This window comes from Liolophura sinensis, chromosome 6 (assembly GCF_032854445.1).
Source record: "Liolophura sinensis isolate JHLJ2023 chromosome 6, CUHK_Ljap_v2, whole genome shotgun sequence".
NCBI lineage: Eukaryota > Metazoa > Mollusca > Polyplacophora > Chitonida > Chitonidae > Liolophura > Liolophura sinensis.
This window is the reverse complement of record NC_088300.1, coordinates 11,249,552-11,270,552: the sequence shown is the minus strand read 5'-3', so window position 1 is coordinate 11,270,552 and position 21,001 is coordinate 11,249,552. Positions and strand designations below refer to the sequence as shown.

Below are 21,001 nucleotides of genomic sequence, written 5' to 3'. Positions count from 1 at the left end.
TTTCGGTGGGAGCAATTGGGAAAACATGCAATGAATTGGCATGTTTGAGCATTCAGAATAAAAATAGTTTTGAAAAATCCTGTTTAAAACGACCAGTAAACAGTTTATTTCCGCATTTTACTCCCATGTGGTCTAGTGGTTAGGATTCTGCGCTCTCACCTCCGCGGACGGGGTTCGATTCCCCGCATGGGAAAGTATTTTCTTAAATTCGCAAACAATTTTCATTGATCAATTAAACTTTTATGCAATTGCCAAATGTAAGCAAACGCTTGTTTTTTATACTTAAATACATCTGGTTATTCGTTGAATTGGTGTTCTGCTTAAAGAAAGAAAGAAGGCAGCTACTTAGTCCATTGGAACTGCCAGGCAGGTAAAAGAATGGAGAAAACTCTTTAGGGCCCATGTTGTTTATTATATTTTCACAGATGACGATTAGTTCAGAAAAGTAAAGAGAGAAGGCCTTTGGTCGAGATCAATTGGGGGGACATACATTGGATTAGCCTGCGTGCCGAAGAAAAAAGGTTGGAAAAATCCTCGACTCAAACAACACAGGTAAACATTTTTTTCTGCTTTTTACTACTTATTAGGCAGCCTTCCCATTGGGTCTAGAGGTTAGGAGTCCGCGCTTTCACCTGGGCGGCCGGGGTTCGATTCACCCCAAGAGAAATTATTTTCTTGAATTCGCAAACAACTTTCATTGATCAATTAAACTTTTGTGCAATTTCCAAATGTAAGCAAACTCTTGCTTTTCATACTTCAATTCTTCTGGTTTGCGGTTTTATACGTAAATGCTTGTGGTTTTCGTTATATTTCGTTAAATCATTGATAAATTAAATTTTTATGCAATTGTCAAATGTAAGTAAACTCTTGTTTTTCATACTTCAGTTCTTCATACTTTCAGTTGCGTTAAATTGGTGTTCTGCTTGAAGAAAAAAGAAGGAATGCTGCTCAATCCAATGCAACTGGCATGCAGGTAAGAGAATAACGAACGCTACTAAGGGCCCACGCTGTAGTCTATAATATTTTCGCAGGGGGCGATTGCACGAGGACAGTGAAGCAAGAACGCCTTAGCTGGGAGCTATTGGGAAGATATGCAGTGGATTGGCAAGCGTTCAGAATTAAAATAGTCTTGAAAAATACTTTTTATAACGAACAGTAAAAAGTTGATTTCCGCTTTTTACTACTTAGTAGGCAGCCTTCTCATGTGGTCTAGTGGTTACGATTCCACGCTCTCACCGCCTCGGCCGGGGTTTGATTCCCGAACGGGAAAATGTTATTTTCAATTTGCAAACAATTTTCATTGATCAATTAATCTTTTGTGCAATTGCCAAATGTAAGCAGTCGCTTGTTGTTTATATTTAAATACTTCTGGTTACTTGTTGAACTGGTGTTCTGCTTCAAGACAGAAAGAAGGCAGCCGCTTATTCCAATGGAACTGCCATGCAGGTAAAAAATGGAGAAAACTCTTTAGGGCCTATGTTGTTTATTATATTTTCGCAGAGAACGATTAGTCCAGAAATGTAAAGAGAGAAGTCCTTTGCTCGAGAGCAACTGGGAGGACATGCATTGGATTGGCCTGCGTGGCCAAGAAAACATGGCTTGAAAATTCCTCGACTCAAACGACAGGTAAACATTTTTTTCTGCGTTTCACTACTCATTAGGCAGCATTCCCATGTGGTCTGGTGGTTAGGATTCCGCGCTCTCATCACAAGGGAAATTCTTTTCTTGAATTCGCAAACAATTTTCATTGATCAATTAAACTTTCATGCAATTGCCAAATGTAAGCAAACGCTTGTTGTTCATACGTAAATGCTTGTGGTTTTTGTTATATTTCGTTAAATCATTGATAAATTAAACTTTAATGCAACTGCCAAATGTAAGTAAACGCTTGTTGTTCATACTTCAATGCTTCGGGTTTGCTTTAAATTGGTGTTCTGCTTGAAGAAAAAAGAAAGAATGCTGCTTAGTCCAATGTGGCTGGCATGCAGGTAAGAGAATGACGAACACTCTTAAGGGCCCATGCTTTAGTCTATAATATTTTGGCAGGGGACGATTGCACGAGGACAGTGAAGCAAGTAGGCCGTAGCTAGGAGCTAGAACGCCTTAGCTGTGAGCTATTGGGAAGACATGCAGTGGACTGGCAAGCGTTCAGAATTAAAATAGTCTTGAAAAATCCTTTTTAAAGCGGACAGTAAAGAGTTTATTCCCGCTTTTTACTACTCAACAGGCAGCCTTCCCATGTGGTCAAGTGGTTAGGATTCTGCCCTCTACTGCGGCGGCCGGGGTTCGATTCCCCGCATGGGAAAGTGTTTTCTTTAATTCGCAAACAATTTTCATTGATCAATTAAACTTTTTCAAATGTAAACAAACACGTGTTGTTTATACGTATATGCTTGTGGTTTTCGTTATATTTCGTTAAATCATTAATAAATTCAACTTTAATGCAATTGCCAATTGTAAATAAACACTTGTTGTTTATACCTAAATGCTTCTAGTTGACCTTAAATTGGTGTTCTGCTTGAAGAAAAAAGAAAAAAAATCTGCTTAGTCCAATGCAACTGGCATGCAGGTAAGAGAATGACGAACACTCTTAAGGGCCCATGCTGTAGTTTATAACATTTTGGCAGGGAGCGATTGCACAAAAACAGTGAAGCAAGCAGGCCGTAGCTAGGAGCTAGTGGGAAGACATGCAGTGGATTGGCAAGCGTTCAGAGTTAAAGTAGTCTTGAAAAATTCTTTTTAAAACGAACAGTAAAGAGTTGAATTCCGGTTTTTACTACCTAATAGGCAGCCTTCTCATATGATCTAGTGGTTAGGATTCCACGCTCCGGGGTTCGATTCCCCGCATGGGAAAATCTTTTCTTGAATTCGAAAACAATTTTCATTGATCAATTAAACTTTCATGCAATTGACAAATGTAAGCAAATGCTTGTGAAAGCTTATCCGACGAGGACGGTGAGCGAGAAGGCTTCAATGCAATTGCCAAATGTAAGCAAACACTTGTTTATACGTAAATGCTTGTGCTTGTCGTTATATTTTGTTAAATCATTAATAAATTAAACTTTTATGCAATAGCCAAATGTAACTAAACGCTTGTTGTTCATACTTAAATGCTTTTGGTTTGCGTTAAATTGGTGTTCTTTATCAAGCCCATGCTGTAGTCTATAATATTTTCGCAGGGGGCGATTGCACGAGGACAGTGAAGCAAGTAAGCCTTAGCTGGGAGCTATTGGGAAAACATGCAGTGGATTGGCAAGGGTTTAGATTTAAAATAGTCTTAAAAAATCCTTTTTAAAGCGAACAGTAAAGAGTTGATTTCCCCTTTTTTCCACTTAATAGGTAGCCTTCCCATGTGGTCTAGTGGTTAGGATTCCGCGCTCTCACTGCTGCGGCCGGGGCTTCGATTCCACGCATGGGAAATGTAATATCTTCGCAGGGGGCAATTGCACGAGGACAGTAAAGCAAGTTCATACTTAAATGCTTTTGATTGGCGTTAAATTGGTGTTCTCCAAAAGAAAAAAACAAGAGACAATGCTGCTTAGTCCAATGTAGCTGGCATGCAGGTAAGAGAATGACGAACACGCTTAGGGCCCATGCTGTAGTCTATAATATTTTCGCTGGGAGCTATTGGACGAGGACAGTGAAGCCAGTAGGCCTTAGCTGGGAGCTTTTGGGAAGACATGCAGTGGATTTGCAAGCGTTCAGAATTAAAATGGTATTGAGAAATCCTTTTTAAAACGAACAGTGAAGAGTTGATTTCCGGATGTTACTACATAAATGGCAACCTTCCCATGTGGTCTAGTGGTTAGGATTCTGCGCTTTCACCGCGACGGACGAGGTTCAATTCCCCGCATGGGAAAATCATTATTTTCTTCAATTCGCAAACAATTTTCTTTGATTAATTAAGCTTCAATGCAATTGCCAAATGTAAACAAACGCTTGTTTGTCATAGATAAATGCTTTTACTTTTTAAATTTCCTTAAATCATTGATAAATTAAACTTGCATGCAACTTCCAATTGTAAGAAAACGCTTACTGTTCATACTTAAATGCTTTTGGTTTCCCTTAAATTGGTGTTCTCCATCAAAAAAAAAGAGAGAAAGCTGCTAAGTCCAATGTAGCTGGCATGCAGGTTAGAGAATGACGTGCACTCTTAAGGGCCCATGCTGTATTCCATAATATTTTCGCAGTGAGCGGTTGCACGAGGACAGTGAAGCCACTAGGCCTTAGCTGGGAGCTTTTGGGAAGACATGCAGTGGATTTGCAAGCGTTCAGAATTAAAATGGTATTGAGAAATCCTTTTTAAAACGAACAGTGAAGAGTTGATTTCCGGATGTTACCACATAGTGGGCATCCTTCCCATGTGGTCTAGTGGTTAGGATTCCGCGCTTTCACCGCGGCGGCCGGGGTTCGATTCCCCGCGTGGGAAAATCAGTATTTTCTTCAATTCGCAAACAATTTTCATTGATTAATTAAGCTTCAATGCAGTTGCCAAATGTAAGCAAACACTTCTTTATACGTAAATGCTTGTGCTTTTCGTTATATTTTGTTAAATCATTGATAATTTAAACTTCTATGCAGTAGCCAAATGTAAGTAAACGCTTGTTGTTCATACTTAAATGCTTTTGGTTTGCGTTAAATTGGTGTTCTGTATCAAGCCCATGCTGTAGTCTATAATATTTTCGCAGGGGGCGATTGCACGAGGACAGTAAAGCAAGTAAGCCTTGGCTGGGAGCTATTGGGAAGACATGCAGAGGATTGGCAAGGGTTTAGATTTAAAATTGTTTTAAAAAATCTTTTTTAAAGCAAACAGTAAAGAGTTGATTTCCGCTTTTTTTCTACTTAATAGGCAGCCTTCCCATGTGGTCTAATCTTTTCTTGAACTTGCAAACAATTTTCATTGATTAATTAAGCTTCAATGCAATTGCCAAATGTAAGCAAACAGTTCTTTATACGTAAATGCTTGTGCTTTTCGTTACATTTTGTTAAATCATTGATAAATTAAACTTTTATGCCGTAGCCAAATGTAAGTAAACGCTTGTTGTTCATACTTAAATGCTTTGTTTTGCTTTAAATTGGTGTTCTGTATCAAGCCCATGCTGTAGTCTATAATATTTTCGCAGGGGGCGATTGCACGAGGACAGTAAAGCAAGTAAGCCTTAGCTGGGAGCTATTGGGAAGACATGCAGAGGATTGGCAAGGGTTTAGATTTAAAATTGTTTTAAAAAATCTTTTTTAAAGCGAACAGTAAAGAGTTGATTTCCGCTTTTTTCCTACTTTATAGGCAACCTTCCCATGTGGTCTAGTGGTTAGGATTCCGCGCTCTCACCGCGGCGGCGGGGCTTCTATTCCACGCATGTGAAATATAATATCTTCGCAGGGGGCAATTGCACGAGGACAGTAAAGCAAGTTCATACTTAAATGCTTTTGATTGGCGTTAAATTGGTGTTCTCCAAAAAAAAAAAACAAGAGACAATGCTACTTAGTCCAATGTAGCTGGCATGCCGGTAAGAGAATGACGAACACTCTTAGGGCCCATGCTGTAGTCTATAATATTTTCGCTGGGAGCTATTGGACAAGGACATTGAAGCCAGTAGGCCTTAGCTGGGAGCTTTTGGGAAGACATGAAGTGGATTTGCAAGCGTTCAGAATTAAAATGGTATCGAGAAATACTTTTTAAAACGAACAGTGAAGAGTTGATTTCCGGATGCTACTACATAAATGGCATCCTTACCATGTGGTCTAGTGGTTAGGATTCCGCGCTCTCACCGCGGCGGCCGGGGTTCGATTCCCCGCATGGGAAAATCATTATTTTCTTCAATTCGCAAACAATTTTCATTGATTAATTAAGCTTCAATGCAATTGCCAAATGTAAGCAAACACTTGTTTATACGTAAATGCTTGTACTTTTCGTTATATTTTGTTAAATCATTGATAAATTAAATTTCTATGCAGTAGCCAAATGTAAGTAAACGCTTGTTGTTCATACTTAAATGCTTTTGGTTTGCTTTAAATTGGTGTTCTGTATCAAGCCCATGCTGTAGTCTATAATATTTTCGCAGAGGGCGATTGCACGAGGACAGTAAAGCAAGTAAGCCTTGGCTGGGAGCTATTGGGATTGGCAAGGGTTTGGATTTAAAATTGTTTTAAAAAATCTTTTTTAAAGCGAACAGTAAAGAGTTGATTTCCGCTTTTTTTCTACTCAATAGGCAGCCTTCCCATGTGGTCTAGTGGTTAGGATTCCGCGCTCTCACCGCGGCGGCGGGGCTTCGATTCCACGCATGGGAAATATAATATCTTCGCAGGGGGCAATTGCACGAGGACAGTAAAGCAAGTTCATACTTAAATGCTTTTGATTGGCGTTAAATTGGTGTTCTCCAAAAGAAAAAAACAAGAGACAATGCTGCTTAGTCCAATGTAGCTGGCATGCAGGTAAGAGAATGACGAACACGCTTAGGGCCCATGCTGTAGTCTATAATATTTTCGCTGGGAGCTATTGGACGAGGACAGTGAAGCCAGTAGGCCTTAGCTGGGAGCTTTTGGGAAGACATGCAGTGGATTTGCAAGCGTTCAGAATTAAAATGGTATTGAGAAATCCTTTTTAAAACGAACAGTGAAGAGTTGATTTCCGGATGTTACTACATAAATGGCAACCTTCCCATGTGGTCTAGTGGTTAGGATTCTGCGCTTTCACCGCGACGGACGAGGTTCAATTCCCCGCATGGGAAAATCATTATTTTCTTCAATTCGCAAACAATTTTCTTTGATTAATTAAGCTTCAATGCAATTGCCAAATGTAAACAAACGCTTGTTTGTCATAGATAAATGCTTTTACTTTTTAAATTTCCTTAAATCATTGATAAATTAAACTTGCATGCAACTTCCAATTGTAAGAAAACGCTTACTGTTCATACTTAAATGCTTTTGGTTTCCCTTAAATTGGTGTTCTCCATCAAAAAAAAAGAGAGAAAGCTGCTAAGTCCAATGTAGCTGGCATGCAGGTTAGAGAATGACGTGCACTCTTAAGGGCCCATGCTGTATTCCATAATATTTTCGCAGTGAGCGGTTGCACGAGGACAGTGAAGCCACTAGGCCTTAGCTGGGAGCTTTTGGGAAGACATGCAGTGGATTTGCAAGCGTTCAGAATTAAAATGGTATTGAGAAATCCTTTTTAAAACGAACAGTGAAGAGTTGATTTCCGGATGTTACCACATAGTGGGCATCCTTCCCATGTGGTCTAGTGGTTAGGATTCCGCGCTTTCACCGCGGCGGCCGGGGTTCGATTCCCCGCGTGGGAAAATCAGTATTTTCTTCAATTCGCAAACAATTTTCATTGATTAATTAAGCTTCAATGCAGTTGCCAAATGTAAGCAAACACTTCTTTATACGTAAATGCTTGTGCTTTTCGTTATATTTTGTTAAATCATTGATAATTTAAACTTCTATGCAGTAGCCAAATGTAAGTAAACGCTTGTTGTTCATACTTAAATGCTTTTGGTTTGCGTTAAATTGGTGTTCTGTATCAAGCCCATGCTGTAGTCTATAATATTTTCGCAGGGGGCGATTGCACGAGGACAGTAAAGCAAGTAAGCCTTGGCTGGGAGCTATTGGGAAGACATGCAGAGGATTGGCAAGGGTTTAGATTTAAAATTGTTTTAAAAAATCTTTTTTAAAGCAAACAGTAAAGAGTTGATTTCCGCTTTTTTTCTACTTAATAGGCAGCCTTCCCATGTGGTCTAATCTTTTCTTGAACTTGCAAACAATTTTCATTGATTAATTAAGCTTCAATGCAATTGCCAAATGTAAGCAAACAGTTCTTTATACGTAAATGCTTGTGCTTTTCGTTACATTTTGTTAAATCATTGATAAATTAAACTTTTATGCCGTAGCCAAATGTAAGTAAACGCTTGTTGTTCATACTTAAATGCTTTGTTTTGCTTTAAATTGGTGTTCTGTATCAAGCCCATGCTGTAGTCTATAATATTTTCGCAGGGGGCGATTGCACGAGGACAGTAAAGCAAGTAAGCCTTAGCTGGGAGCTATTGGGAAGACATGCAGAGGATTGGCAAGGGTTTAGATTTAAAATTGTTTTAAAAAATCTTTTTTAAAGCGAACAGTAAAGAGTTGATTTCCGCTTTTTTCCTACTTTATAGGCAACCTTCCCATGTGGTCTAGTGGTTAGGATTCCGCGCTCTCACCGCGGCGGCGGGGCTTCTATTCCACGCATGTGAAATATAATATCTTCGCAGGGGGCAATTGCACGAGGACAGTAAAGCAAGTTCATACTTAAATGCTTTTGATTGGCGTTAAATTGGTGTTCTCCAAAAAAAAAAAACAAGAGACAATGCTACTTAGTCCAATGTAGCTGGCATGCAGGTAAGAGAATGACGAACACTCTTAGGGCCCATGCTGTAGTCTATAATATTTTCGCTGGGAGCTATTGGACAAGGACATTGAAGCCAGTAGGCCTTAGCTGGGAGCTTTTGGGAAGACATGAAGTGGATTTGCAAGCGTTCAGAATTAAAATGGTATCGAGAAATACTTTTTAAAACGAACAGTGAAGAGTTGATTTCCGGATGCTACTACATAAATGGCATCCTTACCATGTGGTCTAGTGGTTAGGATTCCGCGCTCTCACCGCGGCGGCCGGGGTTCGATTCCCCGCATGGGAAAATCATTATTTTCTTCAATTCGCAAACAATTTTCATTGATTAATTAAGCTTCAATGCAATTGCCAAATGTAAGCAAACACTTGTTTATACGTAAATGCTTGTACTTTTCGTTATATTTTGTTAAATCATTGATAAATTAAATTTCTATGCAGTAGCCAAATGTAAGTAAACGCTTGTTGTTCATACTTAAATGCTTTTGGTTTGCTTTAAATTGGTGTTCTGTATCAAGCCCATGCTGTAGTCTATAATATTTTCGCAGAGGGCGATTGCACGAGGACAGTAAAGCAAGTAAGCCTTGGCTGGGAGCTATTGGGATTGGCAAGGGTTTGGATTTAAAATTGTTTTAAAAAATCTTTTTTAAAGCGAACAGTAAAGAGTTGATTTCCGCTTTTTTTCTACTCAATAGGCAGCCTTCCCATGTGGTCTAGTGGTTAGGATTCCGCGCTCTCACCGCGGCGGCGGGGCTTCGATTCCACGCATGGGAAATATAATATCTTCGCAGGGGGCAATTGCACGAGGACAGTAAAGCAAGTTCATACTTAAATGCTTTTGATTGGCGTTAAATTGGTGTTCTCCAAAAAAAAAAAAAAAAACAAGAAACAATGCTGCTTAATCCAATGTAGCTGGCATGCAGATAAGAGAATGACGAACACTCTTAGGGCCCATGCTGTAGTCTATAATATTTTTGCTGGGAGCTATTGGACGAGGACAGTGAAGCCAGTAGGCCTTAGCTGGGAGCTTTTGGGAAGACATGCAGTGGATTTGCAAGCGTTCAGAATTAAAATGGTATTGAGAAATCCTTTTTAAAACGAACAGTGAAGAGTTGATTTCCGGATGTTACTACATTAATGGCATCCTTCGCATGTGGTCTAGTGGTTAGGATTCCGCGCTCTCACGGCGGCGGCCGGGGTTCGATTCCCCGAATGGGAAAATCTTTTCTTGAACTCGCAAAATATTTTCATTGATCAATTAAGCTTCAATGCAATTGCCAAATGTAAGCAAACGCTTGTTTATCATAGATAAATGCTTGTGCTTTTTAAATTTCCTTAAATCATTGATAAATTAAACTTGCATGCAACTTCCAATTGTAAGAAAACGCTTACTGTTCATACTTAAATGCTTTTGGTTTCCCTTAAATTGGTGTTCTCCATCAAAAAAAAAGAGAGAAAGCTGCTTAGTCCAATGTAGCTGGCATGCAGGTTAGAGAATGACGTACACTCTTAGGGCCCATGCTGTAGTCTATAATATTTTCGCAGTGAGCTATTGGACGAGGACAGTGAAGCCAGTAGGCCTTAGCTGGGAGCTTTTGGGAAGACATGCAGTGGATTTGCAAGCGTTCAGAATTCAAATGGTATTGAGAAATCCTTTTTAAAACGAACAGTGAAGAGTTGATTTCTGGATGTTACTACATAAATGGCATCCTTCCCATGTGGTCTAGTGGTTAGGATTCCGCGCTCTCACCGGGGCAACCGGGATTCGATTCCCCGCATGGGAAAATCATTTCTTGAGCTCGCAAACAATTTTCATTGATCAATTAAGCTTCAATGTAAGCAAACGCTTGTTTGTCATAGATAAATGCTTGTGCTTTTTAAATTTCCTTAAATCATTGATAAATTAAACTTGCATGCAACTTCCAATTGCAAGAAAACGCTTACTGTTCATACTTAAATGCTTTTGGTTTCCCTTAAATTGGTGTTCTCCATCAAAAAAAAAGAGAGAAAGCTGCTTAGTCCAATGTAGCTGGCATGCAGGTTAGAGAATGATGTACACTCTTAAGGGCCCATGCTGTATTCTATAATATTTTCGCAGGGAGCGATTGCACGAGGACAGTGAAGCCAGTAGGCCTTAGCTGGGAGCTTTTGGGAAGACATGCAGTGGATTTGCAATTGTTCAGAATTAAAATGGTATTGAGAAATCCTTTTTAAAACGAACAGTGAAGAGTTGATTTCCTTATGTTACTACATAAATGGCATCCTTCCCATGTGGTCTAGTGGTTAGGATTCCGCGCTCTCACCGCGGCGGCCGGGGTTCGATTCCCCGCGTGGGAAAATCAATATTTTCTTCAATTCGCAAACAATTTTCATTGATTAATTAAGCTTCAATGCAATTGCCAAATGTAAGCAAACGCTTGTTTGTCAAAGATAAATGCTTGTGCTTTTTAAATTTCCTTAAATCATTGATAAATTAAACTTGCATGCAACTTCCAATTGTAAGAAAACGCTTACTGTTCATACTTAAATGCTTTTGGTTTCCCTTAAATTGGTGTTCTCCATCAAAAAAAAAGAGAGAAAGCTGCTTAGTCCAATGTAGCTGGCATGCAGGTTAGAGAATGACGTACACTCTTAAGGGCCCATGCTGTATTCTATAATATTTTCGCAGTGAGCGATTGCACGAGGACAGTGAAGCCAGTAGGCCTTAGCTGGGAGCTTTTGGGAAGACATGCAGTGGATTTGCAAGCGTTCAGAATTAAAATGGTATTGAGAAATCCTTTTTAAAACGAACAGTGAAGAGTTGATTTCCGGATGTTACTATATAAATAGCATCCTTCCCATGTGGTCTAGTGGTTAGGATTCCGCGCTCTCACCGCGGCGGCCGGGGTTCGATTCCCCGCATGGGAAAATCTTTTCTTCAACTCGCAAACAATTTTCATTGATCAATTAAGCTTCAATGCAATTGCCAAATGTAAGCAAACGCTTGTTTGTCAAAGATAAATGCTTGTGCTTTTTAAATTTCCTTAAATCATTGATAAATTAAACTTGCATGCAACTTCCAATTGTAAGAAAACGCTTACTGTTCATACTTAAATGCTTTTGGTTTCCCTTAAATTGGTGTTCTCCATCAAAAAAAAAGAGAGAAAGCTGCTTAGTCCAATGTAGCTGGCATGCAGGTTAGAGAATGACGTACACTCTTAAGGGCCCATGCTGTATTCTATAATATTTTCGCAGTGAGCGATTGCACGAGGACAGTGAAGCCAGTAGGCCTTAGCTGGGAGCTTTTGGGAAGACATGCAGTGGATTTGCAAGCGTTCAGAATTAAAATGGTATTGAGAAATCCTTTTTAAAACGAACAGTGAAGAGTTGATTTCGGGATGTTACTACATAGATGGCATCCTTCCCATGTGGTCTAGTGGTTAGGATTCCGCGCTCTCACCGCGGCGGCCGGGGTTCGATTCCCCGCATGGGAAAATCTTTTCTTCAACTCGCAAACAATTTTCATTGATCAATTAAGCTTCAATGCAATTGCCAAATGTAAGCAAACGCTTGTTTGTCATAGATAAATGCTTGTGCTTTTTAAATTTCCTTAAATCATTGATAAATTAAACTTGCATGCAACTTCCAATTGTAAGAAAACGCTTACTGTTCATACTTAAATGCTTTTGGTTTCCCTTAAATTGGTGTTCTCCATCAAAAAAAAAGAGAGAAAGCTGCTTAGTCCAATGTAGCTGGCATGCAGGTTAGAGAATGACGTACACTCTTAAGGGCCCATGCTGTATTCTATAATATTTTCGCAGTGAGAGATTGCACGAGGACAGTGAAGCCAGTAGGCCTTAGATGGGAGCTTTTGGGAAGACATGCAGTGGATTTGCAAGCGTTCAGAATTAAAATGGTATTGAGAAATCCTTTTTAAAACGAACAGTGAAGAGTTGATTTCCGGATGTTACTACATAAATGGCATCCTTCCCATGTGGTCTAGTGGTTAGGATTCCGCGCTCTCACCTCGGCGGCCGGGGTTCGATTCCCCGCATGGGAAAATCTTTTCTTCAACTCGCAAACAATTTTCATTGATCAATTAAGCTTCAATGCAATTGCCAAATGTAAGCAAACGCTTGTTTGTCATAGATAAATGCTTGTGCTTTTTAAATTTCCTTAAATCATTGATAAATTAAACTTGCATGCAACTTCCAATTGTAAGAAAACGCTTACTGTTCATACTTAAATGCTTTTGGTTTCCCTTAAATTGGTGTTCTCCATCAAAAAAAAAAGAGGGAAAGCTGCTTAGTCCAATGTAGCTGGCATGCAGGTTAGAGAATGACGTACACTCTTGAGGGCCCATGCTGTAGTCTATAATATTTTCGCAGTGAGCGATTGCACGAGGACAGTGAAGCCAGTAGGCCTTAGCTGGGAGCTTTTGGGAAGACATGCAGTGGATTTGCAAGCGTTCAGAATTAAAATGGTATTGAGAAATGTTTGTCATAGATAAATGCTTGTGCTTTTTAAATTTCCTTAAATCATTGATAAATTAAACTTGCATGCAACTTCCAATTGTAAGAAAACGCTTACTGTTCATACTTAAATGCTTTTGGTTTCCCTTAAATTGGTGTTCTCCATCAAAAAAAAAGAGAGAAAGCTGCTTAGTCCAATGTAGCTGGCATGCAGGTTAGAGAATGACGTACACTCTTAAGGGCCCATGCTGTATTCTATAATATTTTCGCAGTGAGCGATTGTACGAGGACAGTGAAGCCAGTAGGCCTTAGCTGGGAGCTTTTGGGAAGACATGCAGTGGATTTGCAAGCGTTCAGAATTAAAATGGTATTGAGAAATCCTTTTTAAAACGAACAGTGAAGAGTTGATTTCCGGATGTTACTACATAAATGGCATCCTTCCCATGTGGTCTAGTGGTTAGGATTCCGCGCTCTCACCGCGGCGGCCGGGGTTCGATTCCCCGCATGGGAAAATCTTTTCTTCAACTCGCAAACAATTTTCATTGATCAATTAAGCTTCAATGCAATTGCCAAATGTAAGCAAACGCTTGTTTGTCATAGATAAATGCTTGTGCTTTTTAAATTTCCTTAAATCATTGATAAATTAAACTTGCATGCAACTTCCAATTGTAAGAAAACGCTTACTGTTCATACTTAAATGCTTTTGGTTTCCCTTAAATTGGTGTTCTCCATCAAAAAAAAAAGAGGGAAAGCTGCTTAGTCCAATGTAGCTGGCATGCAGGTTAGAGAATGACGTACACTCTTAAGGGCCCATGCTGTAGTCTATAATATTTTCGCAGTGAGCGATTGCACGAGGACAGTGAAGCCAGTAGGCCTTAGCTGGGAGCTTTTGGGAAGACATGCAGTGGATTTGCAAGCGTTCAGAATTAAAATGGTATTGAGAAATGTTTGTCATAGATAAATGCTTGTGCTTTTTAAATTTCCTTAAATCATTGATAAATTAAACTTGCATGCAACTTCCAATTGTAAGAAAACGCTTACTGTTCATACTTAAATGCTTTTGGTTTCCCTTAAATTGGTGTTCTCCATCAAAAAAAAAAGAGAGAAAGCTGCTTAGTCCAATGTAGCTGGCATGCAGGTTAGAGAATGACGTACACTCTTAAGGGCCCATGCTGTATTCTATAATATTTTCGCAGTGAGCGATTGTACGAGGACAGTGAAGCCAGTAGGCCTTAGCTGGGAGCTTTTGGGAAGACATGCAGTGGATTTGCAAGCGTTCAGAATTAAAATGGTATTGAGAAATCCTTTTTAAAACGAACAGTGAAGAGTTGATTTCCGGATGTTACTACATAAATGGCATCCTTCCCATGTGGTCTAGTGGTTAGGATTCCGCGCTCTCACCGCGGCGGCCGGGGTTCGATTCCCCGCATGGGAAAATCTTTTCTTCAACTCGCAAACAATTTTCATTGATCAATTAAGCTTCAATGCAATTGCCAAATGTAAGCAAACGCTTGTTTGTCATAGATAAATGCTTGTGCTTTTTAAATTTCCTTAAATCATTGATAAATTAAACTTGCATGCAACTTCCAATTGTAAGAAAACGCTTACTGTTCATACTTAAATGCTTTTGGTTTCCCTTAAATTGGTGTTCTCCATCAAAAAAAAAAAGAGAGAAAGCTGCTTAGTCCAATGTAGCTGGCATGCAGGTTAGAGAATGACGTACACTCTTAAGGGCCCATGCTGTAGTCTATAATATTTTCGCAGTGAGCGATTGCACGAGGACAGTGAAGCCAGTAGGCCTTAGCTGGGAGCTTTTGGGAAGACATGCAGTGGATTTGCAAGCGTTCAGAATTAAAATGGTATTGAGAAATCCTTTTTAAAACGAACAGTGAAGAGTTGATTTCCGGATGTTACTACATAAATGGCATCCTTCCCATGTGGTCTAATGGTTAGGATTCCGCGCTCTCACCGCGGCGGCCGGGGTTCGATTCCCCGCATGGGAAAATCTTTTTCTTCAACTCGCAAACAATTTTCATTGATCAATTAAGCTTCAATGCAATTGCCAAATGTAAGCAAACGCTTGTTTGTCATAGATAAATGCTTGTGCTTTTTAAATTTCCTTAAATCATTGATAAATTAAACTTGCATGCAACTTCCAATTGTAAGAAAACGCTTACTGTTCATACTTAAATGCTTTTGGTTTCCCTTAAATTGGTGTTCTCCATCAAAAAAAAAAGAGAGAAAGCTGCTTAGTCCAATGTAGCTGGCATGCAGGTTAGAGAATGACGTACACTCTTAAGGGCCCATGCTGTAGTCTATAATATTTTCGCAGTGAGCGATTGCACGAGGACAGTGAAGCCAGTAGGCCTTAGCTGGGAGCTGGGAGCGGCCGGGGTTCGATTCCCCGCATGGGAAAATCTTTTCTTCAACTCGCAAACAATTTTCATTGATCAATTAAGCTTCAATGCAATTGCCAAATGTAAGCAAACGCTTGTTTGTCATAGATAAATGCTTGTGCTTTTTAAATTTCCTTAAATCATTGATAAATTAAACTTGCATGCAACTTCCAATTGTAAGAAAACGCTTACTGTTCATACTTAAATGCTTTTGGTTTCCCTTAAATTGGTGTTCTCCATCAAAAAAAAAGAGAGAAAGCTGCTTAGTCCAATGTAGCTGGCATGCGGTTAGAGAATGACGTACACTCTTAAGGGCCCATGCTGTATTCTATAATATTTTCGCAGTGAGCGATTGTACGAGGACAGTGAAGCCAGTAGGCCTTAGATGGGAGCTTTTGGGAAGACATGCAGTGGATTTGCAAGCGTTCAGAATTAAAATGGTATTGAGAAATCCTTTTTAAAACGAACAGTGAAGAGTTGATTTCCGGATGTTACTACATAAATGGCATCCTTCCCATGTGGTCTAGTGGTTAGGATTCCGCGCTCTCACCGCGGCGGCCGGGGTTCGATTCCCCGCATGGGAAAATCTTTTCTTGAACTCGCAAACAATTTTCATTGATCAATTAAGCTTCAATGCAATTGCCAAATGTAAGCAAACGCTTGTTTGTCATAGATAAATGCTTGTGCTTTTTAAATTTCCTTAAATCATTGATAAATTAAACTTGCATGCAACTTCCAATTGTAAGAAAACGCTTACTGTTCATACTTAAATGCTTTTGGTTTCCCTTAAATTGGTGTTCTCCATCAAAAAAAAAAGAGAGAAAGCTGCTTAGTCCAATGTAGCTAGCATGCAGGTTAGAGAATGACGTACACTCTTAGGGCCCATGCTGTAGTCTATAATATTTTCGCAGTGAGCGATTGCACGAGGACAGTGAAGCCAGTAGGCCTTAGATGGGAGCTTTTGGGAAGACATGCAGTGGATTTGCAAGCGTTCAGAATTAAAATGGTATTGAGAAATCCTTTTTAAAACGAACAGTGAAGAGTTGATTTCCGGATGTTACTACATGAATGGCATCCTTCCCATGTGGTCTAGTGGTTAGGATTCCGCGCTCTCACCGCGGCGGCCGGGGTTCGATTCCCCGCATGGGAAAATCTTTTCTTGAACTCGCAAACAATTTTCATTGATCAATTAAGCTTCAATGCAATTGCCAAATGTAAGCAAACGCTTGTTTGTCATAGATAAATGCTTGTGCTTTTTAAATTTCCTTAAATCATTGATAAATTAAACTTGCATGCAACTTCCAATTGTAAGAAAACGCTTACTGTTCATACTTAAATGCTTTTGGTTACCCTTAAATTGGTGTTCTCCATCAAAAAAAAAGAGAGAAAGCTGCTTAGTCCAATGTAGCTGGCATGCGGTTAGAGAATGACGTACACTCTTTAGGGCCCATGCTGTATTCTATAATATTTTCGCAGTGAGCGATTGTACGAGGACAGTGAAGCCAGTAGGCCTTAGACGGGAGCTTTTGGGAAGACATGCAGTGGATTTGCAAGCGTTCAGAATTAAAATGGTATTGAGAAATCCGTTTTAAAACGAACAGTGAAGAGTTGATTTCCGGATGTTACTACATAAATGGCATCCTTCCCATGTGGTCTAGTGGTTAGGATTCCGCGCTCTCACCGCGGCGGCCGGGGTTCGATTCCCCGCATGGGAAAATCTTTTCTTCAACTCGCAAACAATTTTCATTGATCAATTAAGCTTCAATGCAATTGCCAAATGTAAGCAAACGCTTGTTTGTCATAGATAAATGCTTGTGCTTTTTAAATTTCCTTAAATCATTGATAAATTAAACTTGCATGCAACTTCCAATTGTAAGAAAACGCTTACTGTTCATACTTAAATGCTTTTGGTTTCCCTTAAATTGGTGTTCTCCATCAAAAAAAAAAAGAGAGAAAGCTGCTTAGTCCAATGTAGCTGGCATGCAGGTTAGAGAATGACGTACACTCTTAGGGCCCATGCTGTAGTCTATAATATTTTCGCAGTGAGCGATTGCACGAGGACAGTGAAGCCAGTAGGCCTTAGCTGGGAGCTTTTGGGAAGACATGCAGTGGATTTGCAAGCGTTCAGAATTCAAATGGTATTGAGAAATCCTTTTTAAAACGAACAGTGAAGAGTTGATTTCCGGATGTTACTACATGAATGGCATCCTTCCCATGTGGTCTAGTGGTTAGGATTCCGCGCTCTCACCGCGGCGGCCGGGGTTCGATTCCCCGCATGGGAAAATCTTTTCTTCAACTCGCAAACAATTTTCATTGATCAATTAAGCTTCAATGCAATTGCCAAATGTAAGCAAACGCTTGTTTGTCATAGATAAATGCTTGTGCTTTTTAAATTTCCTTAAATCATTGATAAATTAAACTTGCATGCAACTTCCAATTGTAAGAAAACGCTTACTGTTCATACTTAAATGCTTTTGGTTACCCTTAAATTGGTGTTCTTCATCAAAAAAAAAGAGAGAAAGCTGCTTAGTCCAATGTAGCTGGCATGCAGGTTAGAGAATGACGTACACTCTTAAGGGCCCATGCTGTATTCTATAATATTTTCGCAGTGAGCGATTGCACGAGGACAGTGAAGCCAGTAGGCCTTAGCTGAGAGCTTTTGGGAAGACATGCAGTGGATTTGCAAGCGTTCAGAATTAAAATGGTATTGAGAAATCCTTTTTAAAACGAACAGTGAAGAGTTGATTTCCGGATGTTACTACATAAATGGCATCCTTCCCATGTGGTCTAGTGGTTAGGATTCCGCGCTCTCACCGCGGCGGCCGGGGTTCGATTCCCCGCATGGGAAAATCTTTTCTTCAACTCGCAAACAATTTTCATTGATCAATTAAGCTTCAATGCAATTGCCAAATGTAAGCAAACGCTTGTTTGTCATAGATAAATGCTTGTGCTTTTTAAATTTCCTTAAATCATTGATAAATTAAACTTGCATGCAACTTCCAATTGTAAGAAAACGCTTACTGTTCATACTTAAATGCTTTTGGTTTCCCTTAAATTGGTGTTCTCCATCAAAAAAAAAGAGAGAGAAAGCTGCTTAGTCCAATGTAGCTGGCATGCAGGTTAGAGAATGACGTACACTCTTAAGGGCCCATGCTGTAGTCTATAATATTTTCGCAGTGAGCGATTGCACGAGGACAGTGAAGCCAGTAGGCCTTAGCTGGGAGCTTTTGGGAAGACATGCAGTGGATTTGCAAGCGTTCAGAATTAAAATGGTATTGAGAAATCCTTTTTAAAACGAACAGTGAAGAGTTGATTTCCGGATGTTACTACATAAATGGCATCCTTCCCATGTGGTCTAGTGGTTAGGATTCCGCGCTCTCACCGCGGCGGCCGGGGTTCGATTCCCCGAATGGGAAAATCTTTTCTTCAACTCGCAAACAATTTTCATTGATCAATTAAGCTTCAATGCAATTGCCAAATGTAAGCAAACGCTTGTTTGTCATAGATAAATGCTTGTGCTTTTTAAATTTCCTTAAATCATTGATAAATTAAACTTGCATGCAACTTCCAATTGTAAGAAAACGCTTACTGTTCATACTTAAATGCTTTTGGTTTCCCTTAAATTGGTGTTCTCCATCAAAAAAAAAGAGAGAAAGCTGCTTAGTCCAATGTAGCTGGCATGCAGGTTAGAGAATGACGTACACTCTTAAGGGCCCATGCTGTATTCTATAATATTTTCGCAGTGAGCGATTGCACGAGGACAGTGAAGCCAGTAGGCCTTAGCTGGGAGCTTTTGGGAAGACATGCAGTGGATTTGCAAGCGTTCAGAATTAAAATGGTATTGAGAAATCCTTTTTAAAACGAACAGTGAAGAGTTGATTTCCGGATGTTACTACATAAATGGCATCCTTCCCATGTGGTCTAGTGGTTAGGATTCCGCGCTCTCACCGCGGCGGCCGGGGTTCGATTCCCCGCATGGGAAAATCTTTTCTTCAACTCTCAAACAATTTTCATTGATCAATTAAGCTTCAATGCAATTGCCAAATGTAAGCAAACGCTTGTTTGTCATAGATAAATGCTTGTGCTTTTTAAATTTCCTTAAATCATTGACAAATTAAACTTGCATGCAACTTCCAATTGTAAGAAAACGCTTACTGTTCATACTTAAATGCTTTTGATTTCCCTTAAATTGGTGTTCTCCATCAAAAAAAAAGAGAGAAAGCTGCTTAGTCCAATGTAGCTGGCATGCAGGTTAGAGAATGACGTACACTCTTAAGGGCCCATGCTGTAGTCTATAATATTTTCGCAGTGAGCGATTGCACGAGGACAGTGAAGCCAGTAGGCCTTAGCTGGGAGCTTTTGGGAAGACATGCAGTGGATTTGCAAGCGTTCAGAATTAAAATGGTATTGAGAAATCCTTTTTAAAACGAACAGTGAAGAGTTGATTTCCGGATGTTACTACATAAATGGCATCCTTCCCATGTGGTCTAGTGGTTAGGATTCCGCGCTCTCACCGCGGCGGCCGGGGTTCGATTCCCCGCATGGGAAAATCTTTTCTTGAACTCGCAAACAATTTTCATTGATCAATTAAGCTTCAATGCAATTGCCAAATGTAAGCAAACGCTTGTTTGTCATAGATAAATGCTTGTGCTTTTTAAATTTCCTTAAATCATTGATAAATTAAACTTGCATGCAACTTCCAATTGTAAGAAAACGCTTACTGTTCATACTTAAATGCTTTTGGTTTCCCTTAAATTGGTGTTCTCCATCAAAAAAAAAAGAGAGAAAGCTGCTTAGTCCAATGTAGCTGGCATGCAGGTTAGAGAATGACGTACACTCTTAAGGGCCCATGCTGTAGTCTATAATATTTTCGCACTGAGCGATTGCACGAGGACAGTGAAGCCAGTAGGCCTTAGCTGAGAGCTTTTGGGAAGACATGCAGTGGATTTGCAAGCGTTCAGAATTAAAATGGTATTGAGAAATCCTTTTTAAAACGAACAGTGAAGAGTTGATTTCCGGATGTTACTACATAAATGGCATCCTTCCCATGTGGTCTAGTGGTTAGGATTCCGCGCTCTCACCGCGGCGGCCGGGGTTCGATTCCCCGCATGGGAAAATCTTTTCTTCAACTCGCAAACAATTTTCATTGATCAATTAAGCTTCAATGCAATTGCCAAATGTAAGCAAACGCTTGTTTGTCATAGATAAATGCTTGTGCTTTTTAAATTTCCTTAAATCATTGATAAATTAAACTTGCATGCAACTTCCAATTGTAAGAAAACGCTTACTGTTCATACTTAAATGCTTTTGGTTTCCCTTAAATTGGTGTTCTCCATCAAAAAAAAAAGAGGGAAAGCTGCTTAGTCCAATGTAGCTGGCATGCAGGTTAGAGAATGACGTACACTCTTAAGGGCCCATGCTGTAGTCTATAATATTTTCGCAGTGAGCGATTGCACGAGGACAGTGAAGCCAGTAGGCCTTAGCTGGGAGCTTTTGGGAAGACATGCAGTGGATTTGCAAGCGTTCAGAATTAAAATGGTATTGAGAAATGTTTGTCATAGATAAATGCTTGTGCTTTTTAAATTTCCTTAAATCATTGATAAATTAAACTTGCATGCAACTTCCAATTGTAAGAAAACGCTTACTGTTCATACTTAAATGCTTTTGGTTTCCCTTAAATTGGTGTTCTCCATCAAAAAAAAAGAGAGAAAGCTGCTTAGTCCAATGTAGCTGGCATGCAGGTTAGAGAATGACGTACACTCTTAAGGGCC

The 21,001-nt window shown here is 39.7% G+C and overlaps 20 non-coding genes across 20 annotated transcripts; all 20 read left to right on the top strand.

Annotated features, from left to right (window-relative positions):
* Positions 1–4,357: 4,357 nt before the first annotated feature.
* Trnae-uuc (transfer RNA glutamic acid (anticodon UUC)) lies at positions 4,358–4,429 on the top strand. The gene has a single exon. It is a non-coding gene; the product is annotated as a tRNA-Glu (tRNA).
* A 1,302-nt stretch (positions 4,430–5,731) lies between these two features.
* Trnae-cuc (transfer RNA glutamic acid (anticodon CUC)) lies at positions 5,732–5,803 on the top strand. The gene has a single exon. It is a non-coding gene; the product is annotated as a tRNA-Glu (tRNA).
* Positions 5,804–7,226: 1,423 nt separating this feature from the next.
* Positions 7,227–7,298, top strand: Trnae-uuc (transfer RNA glutamic acid (anticodon UUC)). Its single transcript has one exon. It is a non-coding gene; the product is annotated as a tRNA-Glu (tRNA).
* A 1,302-nt stretch (positions 7,299–8,600) lies between these two features.
* Trnae-cuc (transfer RNA glutamic acid (anticodon CUC)) lies at positions 8,601–8,672 on the top strand. Its single transcript has one exon. It is a non-coding gene; the product is annotated as a tRNA-Glu (tRNA).
* Positions 8,673–10,648: 1,976 nt separating this feature from the next.
* Trnae-cuc (transfer RNA glutamic acid (anticodon CUC)) lies at positions 10,649–10,720 on the top strand. The gene has a single exon. It is a non-coding gene; the product is annotated as a tRNA-Glu (tRNA).
* Positions 10,721–11,218: 498 nt separating this feature from the next.
* Positions 11,219–11,290, top strand: Trnae-cuc (transfer RNA glutamic acid (anticodon CUC)). The gene has a single exon. It is a non-coding gene; the product is annotated as a tRNA-Glu (tRNA).
* A 494-nt stretch (positions 11,291–11,784) lies between these two features.
* Trnae-cuc (transfer RNA glutamic acid (anticodon CUC)) lies at positions 11,785–11,856 on the top strand. Its single transcript has one exon. It is a non-coding gene; the product is annotated as a tRNA-Glu (tRNA).
* A 494-nt stretch (positions 11,857–12,350) lies between these two features.
* On the top strand, positions 12,351–12,422 carry Trnae-cuc (transfer RNA glutamic acid (anticodon CUC)). The gene has a single exon. It is a non-coding gene; the product is annotated as a tRNA-Glu (tRNA).
* An 851-nt stretch (positions 12,423–13,273) lies between these two features.
* On the top strand, positions 13,274–13,345 carry Trnae-cuc (transfer RNA glutamic acid (anticodon CUC)). The gene has a single exon. It is a non-coding gene; the product is annotated as a tRNA-Glu (tRNA).
* Positions 13,346–14,197: 852 nt separating this feature from the next.
* On the top strand, positions 14,198–14,269 carry Trnae-cuc (transfer RNA glutamic acid (anticodon CUC)). Its single transcript has one exon. It is a non-coding gene; the product is annotated as a tRNA-Glu (tRNA).
* Positions 14,270–14,765: 496 nt separating this feature from the next.
* On the top strand, positions 14,766–14,837 carry Trnae-cuc (transfer RNA glutamic acid (anticodon CUC)). The gene has a single exon. It is a non-coding gene; the product is annotated as a tRNA-Glu (tRNA).
* Positions 14,838–15,742: 905 nt separating this feature from the next.
* Trnae-cuc (transfer RNA glutamic acid (anticodon CUC)) lies at positions 15,743–15,814 on the top strand. The gene has a single exon. It is a non-coding gene; the product is annotated as a tRNA-Glu (tRNA).
* A 494-nt stretch (positions 15,815–16,308) lies between these two features.
* Positions 16,309–16,380, top strand: Trnae-cuc (transfer RNA glutamic acid (anticodon CUC)). The gene has a single exon. It is a non-coding gene; the product is annotated as a tRNA-Glu (tRNA).
* A 493-nt stretch (positions 16,381–16,873) lies between these two features.
* Positions 16,874–16,945, top strand: Trnae-cuc (transfer RNA glutamic acid (anticodon CUC)). Its single transcript has one exon. It is a non-coding gene; the product is annotated as a tRNA-Glu (tRNA).
* A 495-nt stretch (positions 16,946–17,440) lies between these two features.
* Trnae-cuc (transfer RNA glutamic acid (anticodon CUC)) lies at positions 17,441–17,512 on the top strand. The gene has a single exon. It is a non-coding gene; the product is annotated as a tRNA-Glu (tRNA).
* Positions 17,513–18,006: 494 nt separating this feature from the next.
* On the top strand, positions 18,007–18,078 carry Trnae-cuc (transfer RNA glutamic acid (anticodon CUC)). Its single transcript has one exon. It is a non-coding gene; the product is annotated as a tRNA-Glu (tRNA).
* A 496-nt stretch (positions 18,079–18,574) lies between these two features.
* On the top strand, positions 18,575–18,646 carry Trnae-cuc (transfer RNA glutamic acid (anticodon CUC)). Its single transcript has one exon. It is a non-coding gene; the product is annotated as a tRNA-Glu (tRNA).
* Positions 18,647–19,140: 494 nt separating this feature from the next.
* Trnae-cuc (transfer RNA glutamic acid (anticodon CUC)) lies at positions 19,141–19,212 on the top strand. Its single transcript has one exon. It is a non-coding gene; the product is annotated as a tRNA-Glu (tRNA).
* A 494-nt stretch (positions 19,213–19,706) lies between these two features.
* Trnae-cuc (transfer RNA glutamic acid (anticodon CUC)) lies at positions 19,707–19,778 on the top strand. Its single transcript has one exon. It is a non-coding gene; the product is annotated as a tRNA-Glu (tRNA).
* A 495-nt stretch (positions 19,779–20,273) lies between these two features.
* On the top strand, positions 20,274–20,345 carry Trnae-cuc (transfer RNA glutamic acid (anticodon CUC)). The gene has a single exon. It is a non-coding gene; the product is annotated as a tRNA-Glu (tRNA).
* Positions 20,346–21,001: the final 656 nt, after the last annotated feature.